The sequence below is a fragment of the Paralichthys olivaceus genome, chromosome 5 (genome assembly GCF_024713975.1).
Source record: "Paralichthys olivaceus isolate ysfri-2021 chromosome 5, ASM2471397v2, whole genome shotgun sequence".
Classification (NCBI taxonomy): domain Eukaryota; kingdom Metazoa; phylum Chordata; class Actinopteri; order Pleuronectiformes; family Paralichthyidae; genus Paralichthys; species Paralichthys olivaceus.
In genome coordinates, this window is record NC_091097.1 from 21,549,170 (window position 1) to 21,572,325 (window position 23,156).

Consider the following 23,156-nt stretch of genomic DNA (forward strand, 5'->3'; position numbering starts at 1 on the left):
GAGTAAACTCCCTGCTCTTTCATCGCTCTCTCCAAATAAGACCATTTGAAAATGATATGTTAATAAAACATGAATAAAGTAGTGTTTTGATTAGAAACAAATCTGATGAATGCTCACTCTCACCTTTCAGTGATGATGTGAGGGTTCCATATTCTTTTTTCCTTTGATGAACAGTCTTTCCTGCTCTTTCCAAGAGGTGTCTCCTCTGAAGCAGCAGCAACAGCGCCCTCTGCAAAGAAAAGTCTAAAAAGCTTACAGCACCTGGTATTCCCAGGCGGTCTCCGATTCAAGTACTAACCAGGCCCGACCCTGCTTAGCTTCCGAGATCGGACGAGATCGGGCGTGTTCAGGGTGGTATGGCCGTAAGCGATTAACTCCACCCACAATACCTCCTTTATACATGTGAATCATCACCATCATCAATGGTTCTTCTGTTGCTTTGCAACCATAGCATCTTGAGGTGTGGGTGGGCGGGAGTGTCAATTGTTCCAAAATCAATCTCAAGGTGCAATTTTGTCATATCGTTGCAAGAAAAAAATCATTACAATTTTCAAAAATGACCTTCAGCAATATTGTCAGTGTTTCATATCCAGTTGTTTCCCTGATGCAGAGTAAACTCCCTGCTCTTTCATCGCTCTCTCCAAATAAGACCATTTGAAAATGATATGTTAATAAAACATGAATAAAGTAGTGTTTTGATTAGAAACAAATCTGATGAATGCTCACTTTCACCTTTCAGTGATGATGTGAGGGTTCCATATTCTTTTTTCCTTTGATGAACAGTCTTTCCTGCTCTTTCCAAGAGGTGTCTCCTCTGAAGCAGCAGCAACAGCGCCCTCTGCAAAGAAAAGTCTAAAAAGCTTACAGCACCTGGTATTCCCAGGCGGTCTCCGATTCAAGTACTAACCAGGCCCGACCCTGCTTAGCTTCCGAGATCGGACAAGATCGGGCTTGTTCAGGGTGGTATGGCCTTAAGTGATTAACTCCACCCACAATACCTCCTTTATACATGTGAATCATCACCATCATCAATGGTTCTTCTGTTGCTTTGCAACCATAGCATCTTGAGGTGTGGGTGGGCGGGGCGGTCAATTGTTCCAAAATCAATCTCAAGGTGCAATTTTGTCATATCGTTGCAAGAAAAAAATCATTACAATTTTCAAAAATGACCTTCAGCAATATTGTCAGTGTTTCATATCCAGTTGTTTCCCTGATGCAGAGTAAACTCCCTGCTCTTTCATCGCTCTCTCCAAATAAGACCATTTGAAAATGATATGTTAATAAAACATGAATAAAGTAGTGTTTTGATTAGAAACAAATCTGATGAATGCTCACTTTCACCTTTCAGTGATGATGTGAGGGTTCCATATTCTTTTTTCCTTTGATGAACAGTCTTTCCTGCTCTTTCCAAGAGGTGTCTCCTCTGAAGCAGCAGCAACAGCGCCCTCTGCAAAGAAAAGTCTAAAAAGCTTACAGCACCTGGTATTCCCAGGCGGTCTCCGATTCAAGTACTAACCAGGCCCGACCCTGCTTAGCTTCCGAGATCGGACAAGATCGGGCTTGTTCAGGGTGGTATGGCCTTAAGTGATTAACTCCACCCACAATACCTCCTTTATACATGTGAATCATCACCATCATCAATGGTTCTTCTGTTGCTTTGCAACCATAGCATCTTGAGGTGTGGGTGGGCGGGAGTGTCAATTGTTCCAAAATCAATCTCAAGGTGCAATTTTGTCATATCGTTGCAAGAAAAAAATCATTACAATTTTCAAAAATGACCTTCAGCAATATTGTCAGTGTTTCATATCCAGTTGTTTCCCTGATGCAGAGTAAACTCCCTGCTCTTTCATCGCTCTCTCCAAATAAGACCATTTGAAAATGATATGTTAATAAAACATGAATAAAGTAGTGTTTTGATTAGAAACAAATCTGATGAATGCTCACTCTCACCTTTCAGTGATGATGTGAGGGTTCCATATTCTTTTTTCCTTTGATGAACAGTCTTTCCTGCTCTTTCCAAGAGGTGTCTCCTCTGAAGCAGCAGCAACAGCGCCCTCTGCAAAGAAAAGTCTAAAAAGCTTACAGCACCTGGTATTCCCAGGCGGTCTCCGATTCAAGTACTAACCAGGCCCGACCCTGCTTAGCTTCCGAGATCGGGCGTGTTCAGGGTGGTATGGCCGTAAGCGATTAACTCCACCCACAATACCTCCTTTATACATGTGAATCATCACCATCATCAATGGTTCTTCTGTTGCTTTGCAACCATAGCATCTTGAGGTGTGGGTGGGCGGGAGTGTCAATTGTTCCAAAATCAATCTCAAGGTGCAATTTTGTCATATCGTTGCAAGAAAAAAATCATTACAATTTTCAAAAATGACCTTCAGCAATATTGTCAGTGTTTCATATCCAGTTGTTTCCCTGATGCAGAGTAAACTCCCTGCTCTTTCATCGCTCTCTCCAAATAAGACCATTTGAAAATGATATGTTAATAAAACATGAATAAAGTAGTGTTTTGATTAGAAACAAATCTGATGAATGCTCACTTTCACCTTTCAGTGATGATGTGAGGGTTCCATATTCTTTTTTCCTTTGATGAACAGTCTTTCCTGCTCTTTCCAAGAGGTGTCTCCTCTGAAGCAGCAGCAACAGCGCCCTCTGCAAAGAAAAGTCTAAAAAGCTTACAGCACCTGGTATTCCCAGGCGGTCTTCCATTCAAGTACTAACCAGGCCCGACCCTGCTTAGCTTCCGAGATCGGACGAGATCGGGCGTGTTCAGGGTGGTATGGCCGTAAGCGATTAACTCCACCCACAATACCTCCTTTATACATGTGAATCATCACCATCATCAATGGTTCTTCTGTTGCTTTGCAACCATAGCATCTTGAGGTGTGGGTGGGCGGGAGTGTCAATTGTTCCAAAATCAATCTCAAGGTGCAATTTTGTCATATCGTTGCAAGAAAAAAATCATTACAATTTTCAAAAATGACCTTCAGCAATATTGTCAGTGTTTCATATCCAGTTGTTTCCCTGATGCAGAGTAAACTCCCTGCTCTTTCATCGCTCTCTCCAAATAAGACCATTTGAAAATGATATGTTAATAAAACATGAATAAAGTAGTGTTTTGATTAGAAACAAATCTGATGAATGCTCACTCTCACCTTTCAGTGATGATGTGAGGGTTCCATATTCTTTTTTCCTTTGATGAACAGTCTTTCCTGCTCTTTCCAAGAGGTGTCTCCTCTGAAGCAGCAGCAACAGCGCCCTCTGCAAAGAAAAGTCTAAAAAGCTTACAGCACCTGGTATTCCCAGGCGGTCTCCGATTCAAGTACTAACCAGGCCCGACCCTGCTTAGCTTCCGAGATCGGACGAGATCGGGCGTGTTCAGGGTGGTATGGCCGTAAGCGATTAACTCCACCCACAATACCTCCTTTATACATGTGAATCATCACCATCATCAATGGTTCTTCTGTTGCTTTGCAACCATAGCATCTTGAGGTGTGGGTGGGCGGGAGTGTCAATTGTTCCAAAATCAATCTCAAGGTGCAATTTTGTCATATCGTTGCAAGAAAAAAATCATTACAATTTTCAAAAATGACCTTCAGCAATATTGTCAGTGTTTCATATCCAGTTGTTTCCCTGATGCAGAGTAAACTCCCTGCTCTTTCATCGCTCTCTCCAAATAAGACCATTTGAAAATGATATGTTAATAAAACATGAATAAAGTAGTGTTTTGATTAGAAACAAATCTGATGAATGCTCACTTTCACCTTTCAGTGATGATGTGAGGGTTCCATATTCTTTTTTCCTTTGATGAACAGTCTTTCCTGCTCTTTCCAAGAGGTGTCTCCTCTGAAGCAGCAGCAACAGCGCCCTCTGCAAAGAAAAGTCTAAAAAGCTTACAGCACCTGGTATTCCCAGGCGGTCTCCGATTCAAGTACTAACCAGGCCCGACCCTGCTTAGCTTCCGAGATCGGACAAGATCGGGCTTGTTCAGGGTGGTATGGCCTTAAGTGATTAACTCCACCCACAATACCTCCTTTATACATGTGAATCATCACCATCATCAATGGTTCTTCTGTTGCTTTGCAACCATAGCATCTTGAGGTGTGGGTGGGCGGGGCGGTCAATTGTTCCAAAATCAATCTCAAGGTGCAATTTTGTCATATCGTTGCAAGAAAAAAATCATTACAATTTTCAAAAATGACCTTCAGCAATATTGTCAGTGTTTCATATCCAGTTGTTTCCCTGATGCAGAGTAAACTCCCTGCTCTTTCATCGCTCTCTCCAAATAAGACCATTTGAAAATGATATGTTAATAAAACATGAATAAAGTAGTGTTTTGATTAGAAACAAATCTGATGAATGCTCACTTTCACCTTTCAGTGATGATGTGAGGGTTCCATATTCTTTTTTCCTTTGATGAACAGTCTTTCCTGCTCTTTCCAAGAGGTGTCTCCTCTGAAGCAGCAGCAACAGCGCCCTCTGCAAAGAAAAGTCTAAAAAGCTTACAGCACCTGGTATTCCCAGGCGGTCTCCCATTCAAGTACTAACCAGGCCCGACCCTGCTTAGCTTCCGAGATCGGACGAGATCGGGCGTGTTCAGGGTTGTATGGCCGTAAGCGATTAACTCCACCCACAATACCTCCTTTATACATGTGAATCATCACCATCATCAATGGTTCTTCTGTTGCTTTGCAACCATAGCATCTTGAGGTGTGGGTGGGCGGGAGTGTCAATTGTTCCAAAATCAATCTCAAGGTGCAATTTTGTCATATCGTTGCAAGAAAAAAATCATTACAATTTTCAAAAATGACCTTCAGCAATATTGTCAGTGTTTCATATCCAGTTGTTTCCCTGATGCAGAGTAAACTCCCTGCTCTTTCATCGCTCTCTCCAAATAAGACCATTTGAAAATGATATGTTAATAAAACATGAATAAAGTAGTGTTTTGATTAGAAACAAATCTGATGAATGCTCACTTTCACCTTTCAGTGATGATGTGAGGGTTCCATATTCTTTTTTCCTTTGATGAACAGTCTTTCCTGCTCTTTCCAAGAGGTGTCTCCTCTGAAGCAGCAGCAACAGCGCCCTCTGCAAAGAAAAGTCTAAAAAGCTTACAGCACCTGGTATTCCCAGGCGGTCTTCCATTCAAGTACTAACCAGGCCCGACCCTGCTTAGCTTCCGAGATCGGACGAGATCGGGCGTGTTCAGGGTGGTATGGCCGTAAGCGATTAACTCCACCCACAATACCTCCTTTATACATGTGAATCATCACCATCATCAATGGTTCTTCTGTTGCTTTGCAACCATAGCATCTTGAGGTGTGGGTGGGCGGGAGTGTCAATTGTTCCAAAATCAATCTCAAGGTGCAATTTTGTCATATCGTTGCAAGAAAAAAATCATTACAATTTTCAAAAATGACCTTCAGCAATATTGTCAGTGTTTCATATCCAGTTGTTTCCCTGATGCAGAGTAAACTCCCTGCTCTTTCATCGCTCTCTCCAAATAAGACCATTTGAAAATGATATGTTAATAAAACATGAATAAAGTAGTGTTTTGATTAGAAACAAATCTGATGAATGCTCACTCTCACCTTTCAGTGATGATGTGAGGGTTCCATATTCTTTTTTCCTTTGATGAACAGTCTTTCCTGCTCTTTCCAAGAGGTGTCTCCTCTGAAGCAGCAGCAACAGCGCCCTCTGCAAAGAAAAGTCTAAAAAGCTTACAGCACCTGGTATTCCCAGGCGGTCTCCGATTCAAGTACTAACCAGGCCCGACCCTGCTTAGCTTCCGAGATCGGACGAGATCGGGCGTGTTCAGGGTGGTATGGCCGTAAGCGATTAACTCCACCCACAATACCTCCTTTATACATGTGAATCATCACCATCATCAATGGTTCTTCTGTTGCTTTGCAACCATAGCATCTTGAGGTGTGGGTGGGCGGGAGTGTCAATTGTTCCAAAATCAATCTCAAGGTGCAATTTTGTCATATCGTTGCAAGAAAAAAATCATTACAATTTTCAAAAATGACCTTCAGCAATATTGTCAGTGTTTCATATCCAGTTGTTTCCCTGATGCAGAGTAAACTCCCTGCTCTTTCATCGCTCTCTCCAAATAAGACCATTTGAAAATGATATGTTAATAAAACATGAATAAAGTAGTGTTTTGATTAGAAACAAATCTGATGAATGCTCACTTTCACCTTTCAGTGATGATGTGAGGGTTCCATATTCTTTTTTCCTTTGATGAACAGTCTTTCCTGCTCTTTCCAAGAGGTGTCTCCTCTGAAGCAGCAGCAACAGCGCCCTCTGCAAAGAAAAGTCTAAAAAGCTTACAGCACCTGGTATTCCCAGGCGGTCTCCGATTCAAGTACTAACCAGGCCCGACCCTGCTTAGCTTCCGAGATCGGACAAGATCGGGCTTGTTCAGGGTGGTATGGCCTTAAGTGATTAACTCCACCCACAATACCTCCTTTATACATGTGAATCATCACCATCATCAATGGTTCTTCTGTTGCTTTGCAACCATAGCATCTTGAGGTGTGGGTGGGCGGGGCGGTCAATTGTTCCAAAATCAATCTCAAGGTGCAATTTTGTCATATCGTTGCAAGAAAAAAATCATTACAATTTTCAAAAATGACCTTCAGCAATATTGTCAGTGTTTCATATCCAGTTGTTTCCCTGATGCAGAGTAAACTCCCTGCTCTTTCATCGCTCTCTCCAAATAAGACCATTTGAAAATGATATGTTAATAAAACATGAATAAAGTAGTGTTTTGATTAGAAACAAATCTGATGAATGCTCACTTTCACCTTTCAGTGATGATGTGAGGGTTCCATATTCTTTTTTCCTTTGATGAACAGTCTTTCCTGCTCTTTCCAAGAGGTGTCTCCTCTGAAGCAGCAGCAACAGCGCCCTCTGCAAAGAAAAGTCTAAAAAGCTTACAGCACCTGGTATTCCCAGGCGGTCTTCCATTCAAGTACTAACCAGGCCCGACCCTGCTTAGCTTCCGAGATCGGACGAGATCGGGCGTGTTCAGGGTGGTATGGCCGTAAGCGATTAACTCCACCCACAATACCTCCTTTATACATGTGAATCATCACCATCATCAATGGTTCTTCTGTTGCTTTGCAACCATAGCATCTTGAGGTGTGGGTGGGCGGGAGTGTCAATTGTTCCAAAATCAATCTCAAGGTGCAATTTTGTCATATCGTTGCAAGAAAAAAATCATTACAATTTTCAAAAATGACCTTCAGCAATATTGTCAGTGTTTCATATCCAGTTGTTTCCCTGATGCAGAGTAAACTCCCTGCTCTTTCATCGCTCTCTCCAAATAAGACAATTTGAAAATGATATGTTAATAAAACATGAATAAAGTAGTGTTTTGATTAGAAACAAATCTGATGAATGCTCACTCTCACCTTTCAGTGATGATGTGAGGGTTCCATATTCTTTTTTCCTTTGATGAACAGTCTTTCCTGCTCTTTCCAAGAGGTGTCTCCTCTGAAGCAGCAGCAACAGCGCCCTCTGCAAAGAAAAGTCTAAAAAGCTTACAGCACCTGGTATTCCCAGGCGGTCTCCGATTCAAGTACTAACCAGGCCCGACCCTGCTTAGCTTCCGAGATCGGACGAGATCGGGCGTGTTCAGGGTGGTATGGCCGTAAGCGATTAACTCCACCCACAATACCTCCTTTATACATGTGAATCATCACCATCATCAATGGTTCTTCTGTTGCTTTGCAACCATAGCATCTTGAGGTGTGGGTGGGCGGGAGTGTCAATTGTTCCAAAATCAATCTCAAGGTGCAATTTTGTCATATCGTTGCAAGAAAAAAATCATTACAATTTTCAAAAATGACCTTCAGCAATATTGTCAGTGTTTCATATCCAGTTGTTTCCCTGATGCAGAGTAAACTCCCTGCTCTTTCATCGCTCTCTCCAAATAAGACCATTTGAAAATGATATGTTAATAAAACATGAATAAAGTAGTGTTTTGATTAGAAACAAATCTGATGAATGCTCACTTTCACCTTTCAGTGATGATGTGAGGGTTCCATATTCTTTTTTCCTTTGATGAACAGTCTTTCCTGCTCTTTCCAAGAGGTGTCTCCTCTGAAGCAGCAGCAACAGCGCCCTCTGCAAAGAAAAGTCTAAAAAGCTTACAGCACCTGGTATTCCCAGGCGGTCTCCCATTCAAGTACTAACCAGGCCCTACCCTGCTTAGCTTCCGAGATCGGACGAGATCGGGCATGTTCAGGGTGGTATGGCCGTAAGCGATTAACTCCACCCACAATACCTCCTTTATACATGTGAATCATCACCATCATCAATGGTTCTTCTGTTGCTTTGCAACCATAGCATCTTGAGGTGTGGGTGGGCGGGAGGGTCAATTGTTCCAAAATCAATCTCAAGGTGCAATTTTGTCATATCGTTGCAAGAAAAAAATCATTACAATTTTCAAAAATGACCTTCAGCAATATTGTCAGTGTTTCATATCCAGTTGTTTCCCTGATGCAGAGTAAACTCCCTGCTCTTTCATCGCTCTCTCCAAATAAGACCATTTGAAAATGATATGTTAATAAAACATGAATAAAGTAGTGTTTTGATTAGAAACAAATCTGATGAATGCTCACTTTCACCTTTCAGTGATGATGTGAGGGTTCCATATTCTTTTTTCCTTTGATGAACAGTCTTTCCTGCTCTTTCCAAGAGGTGTCTCCTCTGAAGCAGCAGCAACAGCGCCCTCTGCAAAGAAAAGTCTAAAAAGCTTACAGCACCTGGTATTCCCAGGCGGTCTCCCATTCAAGTACTAACCAGGCCCCACCCTGCTTAGCTTCCGAGATCGGACGAGATCGGGCATGTTCAGGGTGGTATGGCCGTAAGCGATTAACTCCACCCACAATACCTCCTTTATACATGTGAATCATCACCATCATCAATGGTTCTTCTGTTGCTTTGCAACCATAGCATCTTGAGGTGTGGGTGGGCGGGAGGGTCAATTGTTCCAAAATCAATCTCAAGGTGCAATTTTGTCATATCGTTGCAAGAAAAAAATCATTACAATTTTCAAAAATGACCTTCAGCAATATTGTCAGTGTTTCATATCCAGTTGTTTCCCTGATGCAGAGTAAACTCCCTGCTCTTTCATCGCTCTCTCCAAATAAGACCATTTGAAAATGATATGTTAATAAAACATGAATAAAGTAGTGTTTTGATTAGAAACAAATCTGATGAATGCTCACTTTCACCTTTCAGTGATGATGTGAGGGTTCCATATTCTTTTTTCCTTTGATGAACAGTCTTTCCTGCTCTTTCCAAGAGGTGTCTCCTCTGAAGCAGCAGCAACAGCGCCCTCTGCAAAGAAAAGTCTAAAAAGCTTACAGCACCTGGTATTCCCAGGCGGTCTCCCATTCAAGTACTAACCAGGCCCGACCCTGCTTAGCTTCCGAGATCGGACGAGATCGGGCGTGTTCAGGGTGGTATGGCCGTAAGCGATTAACTCCACCCACAATACCTCCTTTATACATGTGAATCATCACCATCATCAATGGTTCTTCTGTTGCTTTGCAACCATAGAATCTTGATGTGTGGGTGGGTTGGGGGGGTCAATTGTTCCAAAATCAATCTCAAGGTGCAATTTTGTCATATCGTTGCAAGAAAAAAATCATTACAATTTTCAAAAATGACCTTCAGCAATATTGTCAGTGTTTCATATCCAGTTGTTTCCCTGATGCAGAGTAAACTCCCTGCTCTTTCATCGCTCTCTCCAAATAAGACCATTTGAAAATGATATGTTAATAAAACATGAATAAAGTAGTGTTTTGATTAGAAACAAATCTGATGAATGCTCACTTTCACCTTTCAGTGATGATGTGAGGGTTCCATATTCTTTTTTCCTTTGATGAACAGTCTTTCCTGCTCTTTCCAAGAGGTGTCTCCTCTGAAGCAGCAGCAACAGCGCCCTCTGCAAAGAAAAGTCTAAAAAGCTTACAGCACCTGGTATTCCCAGGCGGTCTCCGATTCAAGTACTAACCAGGCCCGACCCTGCTTAGCTTCCGAGATCGGACAAGATCGGGCTTGTTCAGGGTGGTATGGCCTTAAGTGATTAACTCCACCCACAATACCTCCTTTATACATGTGAATCATCACCATCATCAATGGTTCTTCTGTTGCTTTGCAACCATAGCATCTTGAGGTGTGGGTGGGTTGGGGGGGTCAATTGTTCCAAAATCAATCTCAAGGTGCAATTTTGTCATATCGTTGCAAGAAAAAAATCATTACAATTTTCAAAAATGACCTTCAGCAATATTGTCAGTGTTTCATATCCAGTTGTTTCCCTGATGCAGAGTAAACTCCCTGCTCTTTCATCGCTCTCTCCAAATAAGACAATTTGAAAATGATATGTTAATAAAACATGAATAAAGTAGTGTTTTGATTAGAAACAAATCTGATGAATGCTCACTTTCACCTTTCAGTGATGATGTGAGGGTTCCATATTCTTTTTTCCTTTGATGAACAGTCTTTCCTGCTCTTTCCAAGAGGTGTCTCCTCTGAAGCAGCAGCAACAGCGCCCTCTGCAAAGAAAAGTCTAAAAAGCTTACAGCACCTGGTATTCCCAGGCGGTCTCCCATTCAAGTACTAACCAGGCCCGACCCTGCTTAGCTTCCGAGATCGGACGAGATCGGGCGTGTTCAGGGTTGTATGGCCGTAAGCGATTAACTCCACCCACAATACCTCCTTTATACATGTGAATCATCACCATCATCAATGGTTCTTCTGTTGCTTTGCAACCATAGCATCTTGAGGTGTGGGTGGGCGGGAGGGTCAATTGTTCCAAAATCAATCTCAAGGTGCAATTTTGTCATATCGTTGCAAGAAAAAAATCATTACAATTTTCAAAAATGACCTTCAGCAATATTGTCAGTGTTTCATATCCAGTTGTTTCCCTGATGCAGAGTAAACTCCCTGCTCTTTCATCGCTCTCTCCAAATAAGACCATTTGAAAATGATATGTTAATAAAACATGAATAAAGTAGTGTTTTGATTAGAAACAAATCTGATGAATGCTCACTTTCACCTTTCAGTGATGATGTGAGGGTTCCATATTCTTTTTTCCTTTGATGAACAGTCTTTCCTGCTCTTTCCAAGAGGTGTCTCCTCTGAAGCAGCAGCAACAGCGCCCTCTGCAAAGAAAAGTCTAAAAAGCTTACAGCACCTGGTATTCCCAGGCGGTCTCCCATTCAAGTACTAACCAGGCCCGACCCTGCTTAGCTTCCGAGATCGGACGAGATCGGGCGTGTTCAGGGTGGTATGGCCGTAAGCGATTAACTCCACCCACAATACCTCCTTTATACATGTGAATCATCACCATCATCAATGGTTCTTCTGTTGCTTTGCAACCATAGCATCTTGAGGTGTGGGTGGGCGGGAGTGTCAATTGTTCCAAAATCAATCTCAAGGTGCAATTTTGTCATATCGTTGCAAGAAAAAAATCATTACAATTTTCAAAAATGACCTTCAGCAATATTGTCAGTGTTTCATATCCAGTTGTTTCCCTGATGCAGAGTAAACTCCCTGCTCTTTCATCGCTCTCTCCAAATAAGACCATTTGAAAATGATATGTTAATAAAACATGAATAAAGTAGTGTTTTGATTAGAAACAAATCTGATGAATGCTCACTTTCACCTTTCAGTGATGATGTGAGGGTTCCATATTCTTTTTTCCTTTGATGAACAGTCTTTCCTGCTCTTTCCAAGAGGTGTCTCCTCTGAAGCAGCAGCAACAGCGCCCTCTGCAAAGAAAAGTCTAAAAAGCTTACAGCACCTGGTATTCCCAGGCGGTCTCCCATTCAAGTACTAACCAGGCCCGACCCTGCTTAGCTTCCGAGATCGGACGAGATCGGGCGTGTTCAGGGTGGTATGGCCGTAAGCGATTAACTCCACCCACAATACCTCCTTTATACATGTGAATCATCACCATCATCAATGGTTCTTCTGTTGCTTTGCAACCATAGAATCTTGATGTGTGGGTGGGTTGGGGGGGTCAATTGTTCCAAAATCAATCTCAAGGTGCAATTTTGTCATATCGTTGCAAGAAAAAAATCATTACAATTTTCAAAAATGACCTTCAGCAATATTGTCAGTGTTTCATATCCAGTTGTTTCCCTGATGCAGAGTAAACTCCCTGCTCTTTCATCGCTCTCTCCAAATAAGACAATTTGAAAATGATATGTTAATAAAACATGAATAAAGTAGTGTTTTGATTAGAAACAAATCTGATGAATGCTCACTTTCACCTTTCAGTGATGATGTGAGGGTTCCATATTCTTTTTTCCTTTGATGAACAGTCTTTCCTGCTCTTTCCAAGAGGTGTCTCCTCTGAAGCAGCAGCAACAGCGCCCTCTGCAAAGAAAAGTCTAAAAAGCTTACAGCACCTGGTATTCCCAGGCGGTCTCCGATTCAAGTACTAACCAGGCCCGACCCTGCTTAGCTTCCGAGATCGGACAAGATCGGGCTTGTTCAGGGTGGTATGGCCTTAAGTGATTAACTCCACCCACAATACCTCCTTTATACATGTGAATCATCACCATCATCAATGGTTCTTCTGTTGCTTTGCAACCATAGCATCTTGAGGTGTGGGTGGGTTGGGGGGGTCAATTGTTCCAAAATCAATCTCAAGGTGCAATTTTGTCATATCGTTGCAAGAAAAAAATCATTACAATTTTCAAAAATGACCTTCAGCAATATTGTCAGTGTTTCATATCCAGTTGTTTCCCTGATGCAGAGTAAACTCCCTGCTCTTTCATCGCTCTCTCCAAATAAGACAATTTGAAAATGATATGTTAATAAAACATGAATAAAGTAGTGTTTTGATTAGAAACAAATCTGATGAATGCTCACTTTCACCTTTCAGTGATGATGTGAGGGTTCCATATTCTTTTTTCCTTTGATGAACAGTCTTTCCTGCTCTTTCCAAGAGGTGTCTCCTCTGAAGCAGCAGCAACAGCGCCCTCTGCAAAGAAAAGTCTAAAAAGCTTACAGCACCTGGTATTCCCAGGCGGTCTCCCATTCAAGTACTAACCAGGCCCGACCCTGCTTAGCTTCCGAGATCGGACGAGATCGGGCGTGTTCAGGGTGGTATGGCCGTAAGCGATTAACTCCACCCACAATACCTCCTTTATACATGTGAATCATCACCATCATCAATGGTTCTTCTGTTGCTTTGCAACCATAGCATCTTGAGGTGTGGGTGGGCGGGAGGGTCAATTGTTCCAAAATCAATCTCAAGGTGCAATTTTGTCATATCGTTGCAAGAAAAAAATCATTACAATTTTCAAAAATGACCTTCAGCAATATTGTCAGTGTTTCATATCCAGTTGTTTCCCTGATGCAGAGTAAACTCCCTGCTCTTTCATCGCTCTCTCCAAATAAGACCATTTGAAAATGATATGTTAATAAAACATGAATAAAGTAGTGTTTTGATTAGAAACAAATCTGATGAATGCTCACTTTCACCTTTCAGTGATGATGTGAGGGTTCCATATTCTTTTTTCCTTTGATGAACAGTCTTTCCTGCTCTTTCCAAGAGGTGTCTCCTCTGAAGCAGCAGCAACAGCGCCCTCTGCAAAGAAAAGTCTAAAAAGCTTACAGCACCTGGTATTCCCAGGCGGTCTCCCATTCAAGTACTAACCAGGCCCGACCCTGCTTAGCTTCCGAGATCGGACGAGATCGGGCGTGTTCAGGGTGGTATGGCCGTAAGCGATTAACTCCACCCACAATACCTCCTTTATACATGTGAATCATCACCATCATCAATGGTTCTTCTGTTGCTTTGCAACCATAGCATCTTGAGGTGTGGGTGGGCGGGAGTGTCAATTGTTCCAAAATCAATCTCAAGGTGCAATTTTGTCATATCGTTGCAAGAAAAAAATCATTACAATTTTCAAAAATGACCTTCAGCAATATTGTCAGTGTTTCATATCCAGTTGTTTCCCTGATGCAGAGTAAACTCCCTGCTCTTTCATCGCTCTCTCCAAATAAGACAATTTGAAAATGATATGTTAATAAAACATGAATAAAGTAGTGTTTTGATTAGAAACAAATCTGATGAATGCTCACTTTCACCTTTCAGTGATGATGTGAGGGTTCCATATTCTTTTTTCCTTTGATGAACAGTCTTTCCTGCTCTTTCCAAGAGGTGTCTCCTCTGAAGCAGCAGCAACAGCGCCCTCTGCAAAGAAAAGTCTAAAAAGCTTACAGCACCTGGTATTCCTAGGCGGTCTCCCATCCAAGTACTAACCAGGCCCGACCGTGCTTAGTTTCCGAGATCGGACGAGATCGGGCGTGTTCAGGGTGGTATGGCCGTAAGCGATTAACTCCACCCACAATACCTCCTTTATACATGTGAATCATCACCATCATCAATGGTTCTTCTGTTGCTTTGCAACCATAGAATCTTGATGTGTGGGTGGGTTGGGGGGGTCAATTGTTCCAAAATCAATCTCAAGGTGAAATTTTGTCATATCGTTGCAAGAAAAAAATCATTACAATTTTCAAAAATGACCTTCAGCAATATTGTCAGTGTTTCATATCCAGTTGTTTCCTTGATGCAGAGTAAACTCCCTGCTCTTTCATCGCTCTCTCCAAATAAGACAATTTGAAAATGATATGTTAATAAAACATGAATAAAGTAGTGTTTTGATTAGAAACAAATCTGATGAATGCTCACTCTCACCGATGATGTGAGGGTTCCATATTCTTTTTTCCTTTGATGAACAGTCTTTCCTGCTCTTTCCAAGAGGTGTCTCCTCTGAAGCAGCAGCAACAGCGCCCTCTGCAAAGAAAAGTCTAAAAAGCTTACAGCACCTGGTATTCCCAGGCGGTCTCCCATTCAAGTACTAACCAGGCCCCACCCTGCTTAGCTTCCGAGATCGGACGAGATCGGGCATGTTCAGGGTGGTATGGCCGTAAGCGATTAACTCCACCCACAATACCTCCTTTATACATGTGAATCATCACCATCATCAATGGTTCTTCTGTTGCTTTGCAACCATAGCATCTTGAGGTGTGGGTGGGCGGGAGTGTCAATTGTTCCAAAATCAATCTCAAGGTGCAATTTTGTCATATCGTTGCAAGAAAAAAATCATTACAATTTTCAAAAATGACCTTCAGCAATATTGTCAGTGTTTCATATCCAGTTGTTTCCCTGATGCAGAGTAAACTCCCTGCTCTCTCATCGCTCTCTCCAAATAAGACCATTTGAAAATGATATGTTAATAAAACATGAATAAAGTAGTGTTTTGATTAGAAACAAATCTGATGAATGCTCACTTTCACCTTTCAGTGATGATGTGAGGGTTCCATATTCTTTTTTCCTTTGATGAACAGTCTTTCCTGCTCTTTCCAAGAGGTGTCTCCTCTGAAGCAGCAGCAACAGCGCCCTCTGCAAAGAAAAGTCTAAAAAGCTTACAGCACCTGGTATTCCCAGGCGGTCTCCCATTCAAGTACTAACCAGGCCCGACCCTGCTTAGCTTCCGAGATCGGACGAGATCGGGCGTGTTCAGGGTTGTATGGCCGTAAGCGATTAACTCCACCCACAATACCTCCTTTATACATGTGAATCATCACCATCATCAATGGTTCTTCTGTTGCTTTGCAACCATAGCATCTTGAGGTGTGGGTGGGCGGGAGTGTCAATTGTTCCAAAATCAATCTCAAGGTGCAATTTTGTCATATCGTTGCAAGAAAAAAATCATTACAATTTTCAAAAATGACCTTCAGCAATATTGTCAGTGTTTCATATCCAGTTGTTTCCCTGATGCAGAGTAAACTCCCTGCTCTTTCATCGCTCTCTCCAAATAAGACCATTTGAAAATGATATGTTAATAAAACATGAATAAAGTAGTGTTTTGATTAGAAACAAATCTGATGAATGCTCACTTTCACCTTTCAGTGATGATGTGAGGGTTCCATATTCTTTTTTCCTTTGATGAACAGTCTTTCCTGCTCTTTCCAAGAGGTGTCTCCTCTGAAGCAGCAGCAACAGCGCCCTCTGCAAAGAAAAGTCTAAAAAGCTTACAGCACCTGGTATTCCCAGGCGGTCTCCCATTCAAGTACTAACCAGGCCCCACCCTGCTTAGCTTCCGAGATCGGACGAGATCGGGCATGTTCAGGGTGGTATGGCCGTAAGCGATTAACTCCACCCACAATACCTCCTTTATACATGTGAATCATCACCATCATCAATGGTTCTTCTGTTGCTTTGCAACCATAGCATCTTGAGGTGTGGGTGGGCGGGAGTGTCAATTGTTCCAAAATCAATCTCAAGGTGCAATTTTGTCATATCGTTGCAAGAAAAAAATCATTACAATTTTCAAAAATGACCTTCAGCAATATTGTCAGTGTTTCATATCCAGTTGTTTCCCTGATGCAGAGTAAACTCCCTGCTCTTTCATCGCTCTCTCCAAATAAGACAATTTGAAAATGATATGTTAATAAAACATGAATAAAGTAGTGTTTTGATTAGAAACAAATCTGATGAATGCTCACTTTCACCTTTCAGTGATGATGTGAGGGTTCCATATTCTTTTTTCCTTTGATGAACAGTCTTTCCTGCTCTTTCCAAGAGGTGTCTCCTCTGAAGCAGCAGCAACAGCGCCCTCTGCAAAGAAAAGTCTAAAAAGCTTACAGCACCTGGTATTCCCAGGCGGTCTTCCATTCAAGTACTAAACAGGCCCGACCCTGCTTAGCTTCCGAGATCGGACGAGATCGGGCGTGTTCAGGGTGGTATGGCCGTAAGCGATTAACTCCACCCACAATACCTCCTTTATACATGTGAATCATCACCATCATCAATGGTTCTTCTGTTGCTTTGCAACCATAGCATCTTGAGGTGTGGGTGGGCGGGAGGGTCAATTGTTCCAAAATCAATCTCAAGGTGCAATTTTGTCATATCGTTGCAAGAAAAAAATCATTACAATTTTCAAAAATGACCTTCAGCAATATTGTCAGTGTTTCATATCCAGTTGTTTCCCTGATGCAGAGTAAACTCCCTGCTCTCTCATCGCTCTCTCCAAATAAGACCATTTGAAAATGATATGTTAATAAAACATGAATAAAGTAGTGTTTTGATTAGAAACAAATCTGATGAATGCTCACTTTCACCTTTCAGTGATGATGTGAGGGTTCCATATTCTTTTTTCCTTTGATGAACAGTCTTTCCTGCTCTTTCCAAGAGGTGTCTCCTCTGAAGCAGCAGCAACAGCGCCCTCTGCAAAGAAAAGTCTAAAAAGCTTACAGCACCTGGTATTCCCAGGCGGTCTCCCATTCAAGTACTAACCAGGCCCGACCCTGCTTAGCTTCCGAGATCGGACGAGATCGGGCGTGTTCAGGGTTGTATGGCCGTAAGCGATTAACTCCACCCACAATACCTCCTTTATACATGTGAATCATCACCATCATCAATGGTTCTTCTGTTGCTTTGCAACCATAGAATCTTGATGTGTGGGTGGGTTGGGGGGGTCAATTGTTCCAAAATCAATCTCAAGGTGAAATTTTGTCATATCGTTGCAAGAAAAAAATCATTACAATTTTCAAAAATGACCTTCAGCAATATTGTCAGTGTTTCATATCCAGTTGTTTCCTTGATGCAGAGTAAACTCCCTGCTCTTTCATCGCTCTCTCCAAATAAGACAATTTGAAAATGATATGTTAATAAAACATGAATAAAGTAGTGTTTTGATTAGAAACAAATCTGATGAATGCTCACTCTCACCGATGATGTGAGGGTTCCATATTCTTTTTTCCTTTGATGAACAGTCTTTCCTGCTCTTTCCAAGAGGTGTCTCCTCTGAAGCAGCAGCAACAGCGCCCTCTGCAAAGAAAAGTCTAAAAAGCTTACAGCACCTGGTATTCCCAGGCGGTCTCCCATTCAAGTACTAACCAGGCCCCACCCTGCTTAGCTTCCGAGATCGGACGAGATCGGGCATGTTCAGGGTGGTATGGCCGTAAGCGATTAACTCCACCCACAATACCTCCTTTATACATGTGAATCATCACCATCATCAATGGTTCTTCTGTTGCTTTGCAACCATAGCATCTTGAGGTGTGGGTGGGCGGGAGTGTCAATTGTTCCAAAATCAATCTCAAGGTGCAATTTTGTCATATCGTTGCAAGAAAAAAATCATTACAATTTTCAAAAATGACCTTCAGCAATATTGTCAGTGTTTCATATCCAGTTGTTTCCCTGATGCAGAGTAAACTCCCTGCTCTCTCATCGCTCTCTCCAAATAAGACCATTTGAAAATGATATGTTAATAAAACATGAATAAAGTAGTGTTTTGATTAGAAACAAATCTGATGAATGCTCACTTTCACCTTTCAGTGATGATGTGAGGGTTCCATATTCTTTTTTCCTTTGATGAACAGTCTTTCCTGCTCTTTCCAAGAGGTGTCTCCTCTGAAGCAGCAGCAACAGCGCCCTCTGCAAAGAAAAGTCTAAAAAGCTTACAGCACCTGGTATTCCCAGGCGGTCTCCCATTCAAGTACTAACCAGGCCCGACCCTGCTTAGCTTCCGAGATCGGACGAGATCGGGCGTGTTCAGGGTTGTATGGCCGTAAGCGATTAACTCCACCCACAATACCTCCTTTATACATGTGAATCATCACCATCATCAATGGTTCTTCTGTTGCTTTGCAACCATAGCATCTTGAGGTGTGGGTGGGCGGGAGTGTCAATTGTTCCAAAATCAATCTCAAGGTGCAATTTTGTCATATCGTTGCAAGAAAAAAATCATTACAATTTTCAAAAATGACCTTCAGCAATATTGTCAGTGTTTCATATCCAGTTGTTTCCCTGATGCAGAGTAAACTCCCTGCTCTTTCATCGCTCTCTCCAAATAAGACAATTTGAAAATGATATGTTAATAAAACATGAATAAAGTAGTGTTTTGATTAGAAACAAATCTGATGAATGCTCACTCTCACCGATGATGTGAGGGTTCCATATTCTTTTTTCCTTTGATGAACAGTCTTTCCTGCTCTTTCCAAGAGGTGTCTCCTCTGAAGCAGCAGCAACAGCGCCCTCTGCAAAGAAAAGTCTAAAAAGCTTACAGCACCTGGTATTCCCAGGCGGTCTCCCATTCAAGTACTAACCAGGCCCCACCCTGCTTAGCTTCCGAGATCGGACGAGATCGGGCATGTTCAGGGTGGTATGGCCGTAAGCGATTAACTCCACCCACAATACCTCCTTTATACATGTGAATCATCACCATCATCAATGGTTCTTCTGTTGCTTTGCAACCATAGCATCTTGAGGTGTGGGTGGGCGGGAGTGTCAATTGTTCCAAAATCAATCTCAAGGTGCAATTTTGTCATATGGTTGCAAGAAAAAAATCATTACAATTTTCAAAAATGACCTTCAGCAATATTGTCAGTGTTTCATATCCAGTTGTTTCCCTGATGCAGAGTAAACTCCCTGCTCTTTCATCGCTCTCTCCAAATAAGACAATTTGAAAATGATATGTTAATAAAACATGAATAAAGTAGTGTTTTGATTAGAAACAAATCTGATGAATGCTCACTTTCACCTTTCAGTGATGATGTGAGGGTTCCATATTCTTTTTTCCTTTGATGAACAGTCTTTCCTGCTCTTTCCAAGAGGTGTCTCCTCTGAAGCAGCAGCAACAGCGCCCTCTGCAAAGAAAAGTCTAAAAAGCTTACAGCACCTGGTATTCCCAGGCGGTCTTCCATTCAAGTACTAACCAGGCCCGACCCTGCTTAGCTTCCGAGATCGGACGAGATCGGGCGTGTTCAGGGTTGTATGGCCGTAAGCGATTAACTCCACCCACAATACCTCCTTTATACATGTGAATCATCACCATCATCAATGGTTCTTCTGTTGCTTTGCAACCATAGCATCTTGAGGTGTGGGTGGGCGGGAGTGTCAATTGTTCCAAAATCAATCTCAAGGTGCAATTTTGTCATATCGTTGCAAGAAAAAAATCATTACAATTTTCAAAAATGACCTTCAGCAATATTGTCAGTGTTTCATATCCAGTTGTTTCCCTGATGCAGAGTAAACTCCCTGCTCTTTCATCGCTCTCTCCAAATAAGACAATTTGAAAATGATATGTTAATAAAACATGAATAAAGTAGTGTTTTGATTAGAAACAAATCTGATGAATGCTCACTTTCACCTTTCAGTGATGATGTGAGGGTTCCATATTCTTTTTTCCTTTGATCAACAGTCTTTCCTGCTCTTTCCAAGAGGTGTCTCCTCTGAAGCAGCAGCAACAGCGCCCTCTGCAAAGAAAAGTCTAAAAAGCTTACAGCACCTGGTATTCCCAGGCGGTCTCCCATTCAAGTACTAACCAGGCCCCACCCTGCTTAGCTTCCGAGATCGGACGAGATCGGGCATGTTCAGGGTGGTATGGCCGTAAGCGATTAACTCCACCCACAATACCTCCTTTATACATGTGAATCATCACCATCATCAATGGTTCTTCTGTTGCTTTGCAACCATAGCATCTTGAGGTGTGGGTGGGCGGGGAGTGTCAATTGTTCCAAAATCAATCTCAAGGTGCAATTTTGTCATATCGTTGCAAGAAAAAAATCATTACAATTTTCAAAAATGACCTTCAGCAATATTGTCAGTGTTTCATATCCAGTTGTTTCCCTGATGCAGAGTAAACTCCCTGCTCTTTCATCGCTCTCTCCAAATAAGACAATTTGAAAATGATATGTTAATAAAACATGAATAAAGTAGTGTTTTGATTAGAAACAAATCTGATGAATGCTCACTCTCACCGATGATGTGAGGGTTCCATATTCTTTTTTCCTTTGATGAACAGTCTTTCCTGCTCTTTCCAAGAGGTGTCTCCTCTGAAGCAGCAGCAACAGCGCCCTCTGCAAAGAAAAGTCTAAAAAGCTTACAGCACCTGGTATTCCCAGGCGGTCTCCCATTCAAGTACTAACCAGGCCCCACCCTGCTTAGCTTCCGAGATCGGACGAGATCGGGCATGTTCAGGGTGGTATGGCCGTAAGCGATTAACTCCACCCACAATACCTCCTTTATACATGTGAATCATCACCATCATCAATGGTTCTTCTGTTGCTTTGCAACCATAGCATCTTGAGGTGTGGGTGGGCGGGAGTGTCAATTGTTCCAAAATCAATCTCAAGGTGCAATTTTGTCATATCGTTGCAAGAAAAAAATCATTACAATTTTCAAAAATGACCTTCAGCAATATTGTCAGTGTTTCATATCCAGTTGTTTCCCTGATGCAGAGTAAACTCCCTGCTCTTTCATCGCTCTCTCCAAATAAGACAATTTGAAAATGATATGTTAATAAAACATGAATAAAGTAGTGTTTTGATTAGAAACAAATCTGATGAATGCTCACTTTCACCTTTCAGTGATGATGTGAGGGTTCCATATTCTTTTTTCCTTTGATGAACAGTCTTTCCTGCTCTTTCCAAGAGGTGTCTCCTCTGAAGCAGCAGCAACAGCGCCCTCTGCAAAGAAAAGTCTAAAAAGCTTACAGCACCTGGTATTCCCAGGCGGTCTTCCATTCAAGTACTAAACAGGCCCGACCCTGCTTAGCTTCCGAGATCGGACGAGATCGGGCGTGTTCAGGGTGGTATGGCCGTAAGCGATTAACTCCACCCACAATACCTCCTTTATACATGTGAATCATCACCATCATCAATGGTTCTTCTGTTGCTTTGCAACCATAGCATCTTGAGGTGTGGGTGGGCGGGAGGGTCAATTGTTCCAAAATCAATCTCAAGGTGCAATTTTGTCATATCGTTGCAAGAAAAAAATCATTACAATTTTCAAAAATGACCTTCAGCAATATTGTCAGTGTTTCATATCCAGTTGTTTCCCTGATGCAGAGTAAACTCCCTGCTCTCTCATCGCTCTCTCCAAATAAGACCATTTGAAAATGATATGTTAATAAAACATGAATAAAGTAGTGTTTTGATTAGAAACAAATCTGATGAATGCTCACTTTCACCTTTCAGTGATGATGTGAGGGTTCCATATTCTTTTTTCCTTTGATGAACAGTCTTTCCTGCTCTTTCCAAGAGGTGTCTCCTCTGAAGCAGCAGCAACAGCGCCCTCTGCAAAGAAAAGTCTAAAAAGCTTACAGCACCTGGTATTCCCAGGCGGTCTCCCATTCAAGTACTAACCAGGCCCGACCCTGCTTAGCTTCCGAGATCGGACGAGATCGGGCGTGTTCAGGGTTGTATGGCCGTAAGCGATTAACTCCACCCACAATACCTCCTTTATACATGTGAATCATCACCATCATCAATGGTTCTTCTGTTGCTTTGCAACCATAGCATCTTGAGGTGTGGGTGGGCGGGAGTGTCAATTGTTCCAAAATCAATCTCAAGGTGCAATTTTGTCATATCGTTGCAAGAAAAAAATCATTACAATTTTCAAAAATGACCTTCAGCAATATTGTCAGTGTTTCATATCCAGTTGTTTCCCTGATGCAGAGTAAACTCCCTGCTCTTTCATCGCTCTCTCCAAATAAGACAATTTGAAAATGATATGTTAATAAAACATGAATAAAGTAGTGTTTTGATTAGAAACAAATCTGATGAATGCTCACTTTCACCTTTCAGTGATGATGTGAGGGTTCCATATTCTTTTTTCCTTTGATGAACAGTCTTTCCTGCTCTTTCCAAGAGGTGTCTCCTCTGAAGCAGCAGCAACAGCGCCCTCTGCAAAGAAAAGTCTAAAAAGCTTACAGCACCTGGTATTCCCAGGCGGTCTTCCATTCAAGTACTAACCAGGCCCGACCCTGCTTAGCTTCCGAGATCGGACGAGATCGGGCATGTTCAGGGTGGTATGGCCGTAAGCGATTAACTCCACCCACAATACCTCCTTTATACATGTGAATCATCACCATCATCAATGGTTCTTCTGTTGCTTTGCAACCATAGCATCTTGAGGTGTGGGTGGGCGGGAGTGTCAATTGTTCCAAAATCAATCTCAAGGTGCAATTTTGTCATATCGTTGCAAGAAAAAAATCATTACAATTTTCAAAAATGACCTTCAGCAATATTGTCAGTGTTTCATATCCAGTTGTTTCCCTGATGCAGAGTAAACTCCCTGCTCTTTCATCGCTCTCTCCAAATAAGACAAT

General features: G+C 42.0%; 31 non-coding genes and 7 pseudogenes across 31 annotated transcripts; all 38 read right to left on the reverse strand.

Moving 5' to 3' along the window:
• Nucleotides 1-249: 249 nt before the first annotated feature.
• Nucleotides 250-368, reverse strand: LOC138409084 (5S ribosomal RNA). The gene has a single exon (XR_011242405.1). It is a non-coding gene; the product is annotated as a 5S ribosomal RNA (ribosomal RNA).
• A 490-nt stretch (nucleotides 369-858) lies between these two features.
• LOC138409830 (5S ribosomal RNA) lies at nucleotides 859-977 on the reverse strand (annotated as a pseudogene).
• Nucleotides 978-1,467: 490 nt separating this feature from the next.
• LOC138409831 (5S ribosomal RNA) lies at nucleotides 1,468-1,586 on the reverse strand (annotated as a pseudogene).
• A 490-nt stretch (nucleotides 1,587-2,076) lies between these two features.
• Nucleotides 2,077-2,185, reverse strand: LOC138409859 (5S ribosomal RNA; annotated as a pseudogene).
• Nucleotides 2,186-2,675: 490 nt separating this feature from the next.
• On the reverse strand, nucleotides 2,676-2,794 carry LOC138408619 (5S ribosomal RNA). Its single transcript, XR_011241938.1, has one exon. It is a non-coding gene; the product is annotated as a 5S ribosomal RNA (ribosomal RNA).
• A 490-nt stretch (nucleotides 2,795-3,284) lies between these two features.
• On the reverse strand, nucleotides 3,285-3,403 carry LOC138409085 (5S ribosomal RNA). The gene has a single exon (XR_011242406.1). It is a non-coding gene; the product is annotated as a 5S ribosomal RNA (ribosomal RNA).
• Nucleotides 3,404-3,893: 490 nt separating this feature from the next.
• Nucleotides 3,894-4,012, reverse strand: LOC138409832 (5S ribosomal RNA; annotated as a pseudogene).
• A 490-nt stretch (nucleotides 4,013-4,502) lies between these two features.
• On the reverse strand, nucleotides 4,503-4,621 carry LOC138408993 (5S ribosomal RNA). The gene has a single exon (XR_011242314.1). It is a non-coding gene; the product is annotated as a 5S ribosomal RNA (ribosomal RNA).
• A 490-nt stretch (nucleotides 4,622-5,111) lies between these two features.
• LOC138408620 (5S ribosomal RNA) lies at nucleotides 5,112-5,230 on the reverse strand. Its single transcript, XR_011241939.1, has one exon. It is a non-coding gene; the product is annotated as a 5S ribosomal RNA (ribosomal RNA).
• Nucleotides 5,231-5,720: 490 nt separating this feature from the next.
• On the reverse strand, nucleotides 5,721-5,839 carry LOC138409086 (5S ribosomal RNA). Its single transcript, XR_011242407.1, has one exon. It is a non-coding gene; the product is annotated as a 5S ribosomal RNA (ribosomal RNA).
• Nucleotides 5,840-6,329: 490 nt separating this feature from the next.
• LOC138409833 (5S ribosomal RNA) lies at nucleotides 6,330-6,448 on the reverse strand (annotated as a pseudogene).
• A 490-nt stretch (nucleotides 6,449-6,938) lies between these two features.
• On the reverse strand, nucleotides 6,939-7,057 carry LOC138408621 (5S ribosomal RNA). Its single transcript, XR_011241940.1, has one exon. It is a non-coding gene; the product is annotated as a 5S ribosomal RNA (ribosomal RNA).
• Nucleotides 7,058-7,547: 490 nt separating this feature from the next.
• On the reverse strand, nucleotides 7,548-7,666 carry LOC138409087 (5S ribosomal RNA). The gene has a single exon (XR_011242408.1). It is a non-coding gene; the product is annotated as a 5S ribosomal RNA (ribosomal RNA).
• A 490-nt stretch (nucleotides 7,667-8,156) lies between these two features.
• LOC138408327 (5S ribosomal RNA) lies at nucleotides 8,157-8,275 on the reverse strand. Its single transcript, XR_011241646.1, has one exon. It is a non-coding gene; the product is annotated as a 5S ribosomal RNA (ribosomal RNA).
• Nucleotides 8,276-8,765: 490 nt separating this feature from the next.
• On the reverse strand, nucleotides 8,766-8,884 carry LOC138408569 (5S ribosomal RNA). The gene has a single exon (XR_011241888.1). It is a non-coding gene; the product is annotated as a 5S ribosomal RNA (ribosomal RNA).
• Nucleotides 8,885-9,374: 490 nt separating this feature from the next.
• Nucleotides 9,375-9,493, reverse strand: LOC138410231 (5S ribosomal RNA). Its single transcript, XR_011243027.1, has one exon. It is a non-coding gene; the product is annotated as a 5S ribosomal RNA (ribosomal RNA).
• Nucleotides 9,494-9,984: 491 nt separating this feature from the next.
• LOC138409834 (5S ribosomal RNA) lies at nucleotides 9,985-10,103 on the reverse strand (annotated as a pseudogene).
• A 491-nt stretch (nucleotides 10,104-10,594) lies between these two features.
• On the reverse strand, nucleotides 10,595-10,713 carry LOC138408994 (5S ribosomal RNA). The gene has a single exon (XR_011242315.1). It is a non-coding gene; the product is annotated as a 5S ribosomal RNA (ribosomal RNA).
• A 490-nt stretch (nucleotides 10,714-11,203) lies between these two features.
• LOC138410232 (5S ribosomal RNA) lies at nucleotides 11,204-11,322 on the reverse strand. Its single transcript, XR_011243028.1, has one exon. It is a non-coding gene; the product is annotated as a 5S ribosomal RNA (ribosomal RNA).
• A 490-nt stretch (nucleotides 11,323-11,812) lies between these two features.
• LOC138410233 (5S ribosomal RNA) lies at nucleotides 11,813-11,931 on the reverse strand. Its single transcript, XR_011243029.1, has one exon. It is a non-coding gene; the product is annotated as a 5S ribosomal RNA (ribosomal RNA).
• Nucleotides 11,932-12,422: 491 nt separating this feature from the next.
• On the reverse strand, nucleotides 12,423-12,541 carry LOC138409835 (5S ribosomal RNA; annotated as a pseudogene).
• A 491-nt stretch (nucleotides 12,542-13,032) lies between these two features.
• Nucleotides 13,033-13,151, reverse strand: LOC138410234 (5S ribosomal RNA). Its single transcript, XR_011243030.1, has one exon. It is a non-coding gene; the product is annotated as a 5S ribosomal RNA (ribosomal RNA).
• Nucleotides 13,152-13,641: 490 nt separating this feature from the next.
• LOC138410235 (5S ribosomal RNA) lies at nucleotides 13,642-13,760 on the reverse strand. Its single transcript, XR_011243031.1, has one exon. It is a non-coding gene; the product is annotated as a 5S ribosomal RNA (ribosomal RNA).
• A 490-nt stretch (nucleotides 13,761-14,250) lies between these two features.
• On the reverse strand, nucleotides 14,251-14,369 carry LOC138409195 (5S ribosomal RNA). The gene has a single exon (XR_011242515.1). It is a non-coding gene; the product is annotated as a 5S ribosomal RNA (ribosomal RNA).
• A 484-nt stretch (nucleotides 14,370-14,853) lies between these two features.
• LOC138408570 (5S ribosomal RNA) lies at nucleotides 14,854-14,972 on the reverse strand. The gene has a single exon (XR_011241889.1). It is a non-coding gene; the product is annotated as a 5S ribosomal RNA (ribosomal RNA).
• A 490-nt stretch (nucleotides 14,973-15,462) lies between these two features.
• On the reverse strand, nucleotides 15,463-15,581 carry LOC138408995 (5S ribosomal RNA). The gene has a single exon (XR_011242316.1). It is a non-coding gene; the product is annotated as a 5S ribosomal RNA (ribosomal RNA).
• Nucleotides 15,582-16,071: 490 nt separating this feature from the next.
• LOC138408571 (5S ribosomal RNA) lies at nucleotides 16,072-16,190 on the reverse strand. The gene has a single exon (XR_011241890.1). It is a non-coding gene; the product is annotated as a 5S ribosomal RNA (ribosomal RNA).
• A 490-nt stretch (nucleotides 16,191-16,680) lies between these two features.
• On the reverse strand, nucleotides 16,681-16,799 carry LOC138408961 (5S ribosomal RNA). Its single transcript, XR_011242282.1, has one exon. It is a non-coding gene; the product is annotated as a 5S ribosomal RNA (ribosomal RNA).
• Nucleotides 16,800-17,289: 490 nt separating this feature from the next.
• On the reverse strand, nucleotides 17,290-17,408 carry LOC138408996 (5S ribosomal RNA). The gene has a single exon (XR_011242317.1). It is a non-coding gene; the product is annotated as a 5S ribosomal RNA (ribosomal RNA).
• Nucleotides 17,409-17,892: 484 nt separating this feature from the next.
• Nucleotides 17,893-18,011, reverse strand: LOC138408572 (5S ribosomal RNA). Its single transcript, XR_011241891.1, has one exon. It is a non-coding gene; the product is annotated as a 5S ribosomal RNA (ribosomal RNA).
• Nucleotides 18,012-18,501: 490 nt separating this feature from the next.
• Nucleotides 18,502-18,620, reverse strand: LOC138408997 (5S ribosomal RNA). Its single transcript, XR_011242318.1, has one exon. It is a non-coding gene; the product is annotated as a 5S ribosomal RNA (ribosomal RNA).
• A 483-nt stretch (nucleotides 18,621-19,103) lies between these two features.
• Nucleotides 19,104-19,222, reverse strand: LOC138408573 (5S ribosomal RNA). The gene has a single exon (XR_011241892.1). It is a non-coding gene; the product is annotated as a 5S ribosomal RNA (ribosomal RNA).
• Nucleotides 19,223-19,712: 490 nt separating this feature from the next.
• LOC138409158 (5S ribosomal RNA) lies at nucleotides 19,713-19,831 on the reverse strand. The gene has a single exon (XR_011242478.1). It is a non-coding gene; the product is annotated as a 5S ribosomal RNA (ribosomal RNA).
• Nucleotides 19,832-20,321: 490 nt separating this feature from the next.
• LOC138408574 (5S ribosomal RNA) lies at nucleotides 20,322-20,440 on the reverse strand. Its single transcript, XR_011241893.1, has one exon. It is a non-coding gene; the product is annotated as a 5S ribosomal RNA (ribosomal RNA).
• A 484-nt stretch (nucleotides 20,441-20,924) lies between these two features.
• On the reverse strand, nucleotides 20,925-21,043 carry LOC138408575 (5S ribosomal RNA). Its single transcript, XR_011241894.1, has one exon. It is a non-coding gene; the product is annotated as a 5S ribosomal RNA (ribosomal RNA).
• Nucleotides 21,044-21,533: 490 nt separating this feature from the next.
• LOC138408962 (5S ribosomal RNA) lies at nucleotides 21,534-21,652 on the reverse strand. Its single transcript, XR_011242283.1, has one exon. It is a non-coding gene; the product is annotated as a 5S ribosomal RNA (ribosomal RNA).
• Nucleotides 21,653-22,142: 490 nt separating this feature from the next.
• On the reverse strand, nucleotides 22,143-22,261 carry LOC138408998 (5S ribosomal RNA). Its single transcript, XR_011242319.1, has one exon. It is a non-coding gene; the product is annotated as a 5S ribosomal RNA (ribosomal RNA).
• Nucleotides 22,262-22,751: 490 nt separating this feature from the next.
• On the reverse strand, nucleotides 22,752-22,870 carry LOC138408851 (5S ribosomal RNA). The gene has a single exon (XR_011242172.1). It is a non-coding gene; the product is annotated as a 5S ribosomal RNA (ribosomal RNA).
• Nucleotides 22,871-23,156: the final 286 nt, after the last annotated feature.